Source organism: Gavialis gangeticus, unplaced genomic scaffold (assembly GCF_001723915.1).
Source record: "Gavialis gangeticus isolate Ggan-Ray unplaced genomic scaffold, GavGan_comp1, whole genome shotgun sequence".
NCBI classification, from domain to species: domain Eukaryota; kingdom Metazoa; phylum Chordata; order Crocodylia; family Gavialidae; genus Gavialis; species Gavialis gangeticus.
Genome location: NW_017728964.1, coordinates 11,195,386 through 11,201,303, shown reverse-complemented (window position 1 = coordinate 11,201,303; position 5,918 = coordinate 11,195,386).

Below are 5,918 nucleotides of genomic sequence, written 5' to 3'. Positions count from 1 at the left end.
TTTGTTTTTGGGGGGGGGGGGGGGGGTGAAATCAGGTTTCATGTGTTGAAGAGGCCTCTGCTTTGCATTTAGGTTACATCGTGGCTGCTGCAATGTTGCGAAGAGCACAGAGGAAACCAAGGCGTGGTTATCTCCATTGCTGATCGAAGTGGCATGTTCAGGATGTCACTGTAGTAGTACCCCTTGTAACTCAGCTTTAAAATGGCCTGCTCTCCAATTGCATTTGCACACAGAAGGAATTACTTAGCTTTCATCCGCTTGATGCGAAAGCTGCGGTTTATGTTATGGAGTGGGTTGCCTTATATCCACGTGTAAGTAAGGTTCAGGGATGCAAGCCAGGATTCTCCCCATCCCCTTGCCTTTTAAGGAGGCAGCATAGCCCAGCAAAGAGGATGCTGAAGTACAATTCGAGGCTTAGCTCCTGTCTTCCACCAACCTGCTGTGCGACCCACTCCCCTGCACTTCTTCCCCATCCCCACCTTTTTGCCTTATCTATTTTTAAACTGTAAAACCTTTGGGGGCAGGGGCTGTAAATCACTGCCCCTCCAGCTTGCAAAAATCTACACAATAGTAATTCTACTGATGAGCAAAAGCAAAGACCACACTGCTAAGGACATTTCTCCTCAGGAAAGGAAGACAATCTTAAACTTTGTATTGCAGCCCTCTCCCTCACTGAAATCTTCCCTGAGCCTGCAGTCTTCTGCCTTTTATACTCTAGACTGGCTCGGGGCATCAAAGGCTCTGCAACCAAACACTGGCTCTCAGCATAATCTCGTATCACCTACAAAGACTTCTCTGTGCCTCATCCTATTTTGTTCCACATCACGTAGCACATCAGATCAAACCACAGCGCGACGTTCCTATTTAATTTGTGTATACAAATAATCATATAGAATCAAGACACATCCTGAAAGAACTCCACACGCCAGCGATAGAAGCAGCGGCCCGAGGGGAGAGGCATCAGATGAGAGACAGTTATGCGGCTAATTAGGGCTGGCTGTTGCAGTTTGTTCAGCTTCTGATTGATCTAAAGATGTGGCACTAACACTTAAACCATGGAGGCTGAAACAAGAGAGCACAATTTTTCTACAGCAACAACAAAAAAATATGCTAGAGCTGCAATTACAAGCAGGCAATATAATTAGTGCCATTAGTCTTTAGGGGCTTTTACATAAGCACGGCAGCTCTAGCACATTGGAACCTAAATGCTGGGAAACCCCCCCCCCTAAATAAGAAGTATTCTGGGAAGAGTAAATCCAAAAGGCCTCAAAATCAGACATCCTGTAGGAGAGGGCACTTTGATCATTTCTGTCTTGTGGCTCAAGTTCCCCTCTATAAAATGAGATTGGTATGACCTCCTTTTACAAGGATTTTTAGAAGAACAATTCATTTATATCTATGAAGCACTCAGAGGAGAGTGATGAGTGCAACAGAAAGCTCACAAGGATCTAAACAATTCTACATCTGATGCAGGGTTTGCATTAAGCACAGCAAATGTGACACGAGGGCCACAGACTAAATGATGGTGAAAAGACATGTTGGGCACGCCTATACATGCAGTTAATGCTATTTGGCTTTACTGCACAGTACATTTACTACCTGCATTTGCAAATGCAGGTAGTAAATGTACTGTGCAGTAATCTACTGTGTAGCAAAGCATCACTGTCTACATGTGCAGGCACTTACTGTGCAGTAAATTAGTCTACTGCACAGTAAAGCATATCATATAGACATGGCTATTAAATACCTGCCCAGTCCTCGGCGTTGAAAAAGGAAGTAGCCCAATGGGGGGAAATATGTTAAGTGGTCATGGAACTGAAGACTTTCTTCCTGCCAATGCAGAACAGGATCAAAAGGAGGCTGTATGGGCATCCTTAAATCTGCCACTTCCCATGCTTTGAATTTGCAACCTAAATGTTCTTTGAAAAATATTCCTTGAGTGTAACATTACTCTACCATTAACATATGTTACATGCATTTCTGCACAATACCATTCTCTCTCAATAATCATTACACATCTTTTCCCGTAAGCTTCAACTATTACAGAATACTAGAGAGACCTCATTCAAAGAGTTTGTATTCAAAACCTAATATCTGCCTTCCAACTCTTACAGTCAAGTCTCATTAAGAGCTATTCAGCTTGAAACAGTTTTGGTAAATGAGGAGCTTTTTATTGTATTTTATGCCTTATTTCATGTAAGCTTTTGGGAAGGATATTCGAGTTCCATGTTTGACTGTGATTAAGATTAGTAATTACACACACCCGCATATTGGAATGGTTTCAAAGTGAGTCACCAATATTATTAGGTCTGACTACAGCTTTAATGCTAGTAGGCATTCAAACAAGAAATTGAAGCAGAGATGAAAAACTAGCTCAAGAGCACCTGGGCTAAGTACAGACAGACAAAAAGCCTGAAGCTGAATTGACTCAATCTTTGCAGGTTAGTCTAAGTTGTGTAGATTGAACTGATACAAGCAAGTGAACAGACATTCACTTTTGATTCCAGAAATGCAGCCACATGCCTACAGCGGTGCCGGCCAGAGGCCACAGGGTGCTAGAGCACACCTCCCTGTTTGATTGGAGCAGACAGCTTAGGCCCAGGCTATCCCACTCAACCTGTGAGGGGGAAGGGGAGGTTCCAAGGGAGGTGCAAAGCATCCTGGGATGCTCGGGGACTGAGTTCACTTAAATCTGGAGGGGATCTGGGACAGAAGTTCAATAAACTGATCTAACCTAAATCAGTTAAGTCTGATACTACATCCATCCAGGTTTATCTTAAACTGGTTCAGGGCATTTCAAAAGTGGTTTATGTGCACTGAACTTCTGTTGCGTTACAGATCTGAACTGGATTCCAGTCACTTATACCGGTTTGTATGTAATGTCTGTCCCTAGCTCTAATGATCAGTCAGCAACAAAGATAAGAACAGAACCCAGTAGTCCTGACTTAGTCATCTCATTCAACCAGCTAACACGCACTCCCCTGGTAGAGAATGCCTTGTGCCTCCTAAATCTCTTGTTTTCAGCTGTCATGTATTTTAAGTGGGTAAAGTAATTTCTTTACACCATCTAGCGGTAGAAGTTGTAAATTACAAGTGCGGACATTTTGCAAAAATGTTTCTCTCAGCCCACTTCAAACCACAAAAAAAGGGTAATATATTTAATAACCTCAATAATGTTAATTAAGAGGATGTATTGATTTCATCATAAAGAAAGGGGAAAATTCCTTGCATTTCCCACGGCTAAGCAAACAGAACAGATTTTTGTTAAACTCTATTTAAACAGACAACAAATTTAACTTGAATGTGCATGAGAACATTTCATGTATGCTTTCATGAATATCCAATGTACTTGAGATTTACTCACATGAACAGCTCTGAAAAACAAGTCTCATTGGCTAGGGACAGACATTCAAGAAGCCAGAGCCTGAATTGATTCAACCTTTGCAGGTTAGTGTGGTCAGTCTGGGCTGAACTGGCCAGAGTGGGGGTCAATTCCCCACTCCCTGTCCCACTGGCAGGGACCTGAGCCAGGTCTGTAGGTTGCTCTCTCCTCCTGCTGCAGCACTGAGCACCATGGACCCTGAGGCAAAGGGGGCTGAGAGAGGTGTTAGTCTTCCTCCTACCCCTACTGGCAGCCAGGGTAGAGGGGAGACTGGCTCCCTGCTGCGGAATAGGCCCCTGCTGCCCACTTTGTAGAAGGATGGAGGGAAAGGGCATAACTGTCCCTGCTCACCCCCCCAAGGGGCCCTACAGGCTGGCTGTGCCCCCACTGGGCCACTACAGAGGGAGGGGGCAGGGCCCTTGGTGGGGGCAACAGTCCATCCTAATGCCCAGCTGTGCAAGCCCCTTCCCGACAGCGGGCCCTGATGTGGGGTGGGCAGAGCTATGGTGGGCTGTGCATGGTAGCACTGGGGCCCGGAGGGGACCAGAGACCACCCCCACAGGGGCTGCCACTTTCCTCGCCCCACAGCACGCCCCCCACCCCACTGGGAAGGGGCTTCTGCCCAGTCATGGTTGCTCTCCCCTCGCTGCTCTAGTGGCTGGGTGTGGACACGGCCAGATACTGTGGGCTGGGTGGATTTGGCCATGGAGGGGCTTTGTCTGGCCTCCAGCGGGTCCCTCGGTCCCACTGGGCCAAGACACCACTCCCTGGACTTGCAGTGGGGCTGGGGCTGCTCTGCTGTGGGACTGCCTTTTTTGGCTGCAGCTCCTTTGCTGCTGCTGCTGGCCCCAGCCCCTGATACAGGTAGGGACCAGCATGCACAGCCCTGACCCTGCGCGCCCTGCGCCAGCTCCAGGCTTGCCCGTCCAGGCTGAGCAGCAGCTGCAGGAGAGAAACGACTGCTCAGCGTGAGAGAAAATCTTCTCCTTCCCGCTGCTGGCGCTTCCAGGCACAGCTGCCCGGAGCTGGCACCAGGCTGCTCTGTGTCTCTACTGTGTCACCGCCACCTCTGGGCTGCCCCAGGGAAGCAGGAAGTGCCAGGAGGGGGAAGGGCCGCTTTTGCCCTGTGCCAGCTCTGCACTTCCACATCCAGGCTAAGCAGTGGCAGTGGGGGAGAAATGGCTGCTCAGCATTGGGCTCCTCCCCCTCCCACTGCCAGTGTCTGGTGCAGCCATCTGGAGTCTGACCTGGGCTACCCTGTGTCTGCTCTGCTGCCACCGCTGCCCCATGGGGCAGCCCAGAGGTGTCCGTGATGCGGTGGAGACACAGGGCAGCCTGGTGCCAGCTCCGGGCGGTTGCACCTGAAAGCGCCGGCAGTGGGATGGGGAGGGGCTTTTCCCTCACACTGAGCAGCTGTTTCACCCTTGCTACCGCTGCTCAGCCTGGATGGGTGAGCCTGGAGTTGGTGCGAGGCACATGGGGTCAGGGCTGTGCATGCTGGTCCCTGCCTGTACTGTGGGGCTGAGGCCAGTTGCAGCAAAAGAGTTGCTGTGGCCGGGCTGCTGAAAAAGGCAGTCCCACTGCGGAGCAGTCCCAGCCCTGCTTCAAGCTCAGGTAGTGGCACTTCGGCCTGGTGGGAGGAGAGTCAGTGGCTGATTGCCGAGCCCAGAAGTGCTGTCAGGGACGGAGTACCCCCTGGAGGGCCCAGCCAGTGTCCCCTCCGCACCCCCATTGGTATGCCACTGGCACAGCTTGCCGCAGGTCTGCCGACCCTGCAGCAGGGCCCCCCACCAGGAAGGGGCTCATGCTGCTGGACATTATGACAGGCTGCTGCCCCCACCAAAGGCCCTGTCCCCTCTCACCACAGTGGCCTGGCTGGGGCACCGACAGCACATAGGGCCCTGCACAGGGGACAGCAGGGGCCTATTCTGCTGCAGGGAGCCAGTCTCCCCTTTACTCAGCTGCCAGTAGGGGTAGAGGGGAGACTAACTCCCCTCCCTGCCCCCTTTGCCTCAGGGTCCATTATGTCCAGGGCTGCAGCAGAAGTGAGGAGCAACCAGCAGACCCGGCTTGGGTCCATGCTGGTGGGACAGAGAGCGGGGGAATTAAACCCCTCCCTGGCCAGACCCTGCTCTGACTGGGGAGTAGAGGGAGGGGCCAGCCTGACTGCCCAGCCCAGAGAGCATGCAGGGATACTGGGGTCTCTGGTTTAAGTTAAACGAGCAAGGGGTCTGGGACAGACAATGTATAAACCAGTTTGAGCCAAATCAGTTAAGTCTGATACTACATTCAACTAGGTTTATTTTAAACTTGTTTCGGCCATTTTGAAATTGGTTTCTGTGCACTGAATGTCTGTTCTGTTACAAGTTTAAACCAGTTTCTGATCATCGCTTAAACCGGTTTGTGTGTAGTGTCTGTTCCTTTGTAGCCTGAATGTTCCAATATTCCCTGAAAACAAATTTCAGCATATTAGATTACATTTTAATGTTGACAAGAGCAAGCAGAATGTGAGATTGTGAAATCCAGAATTTGCATT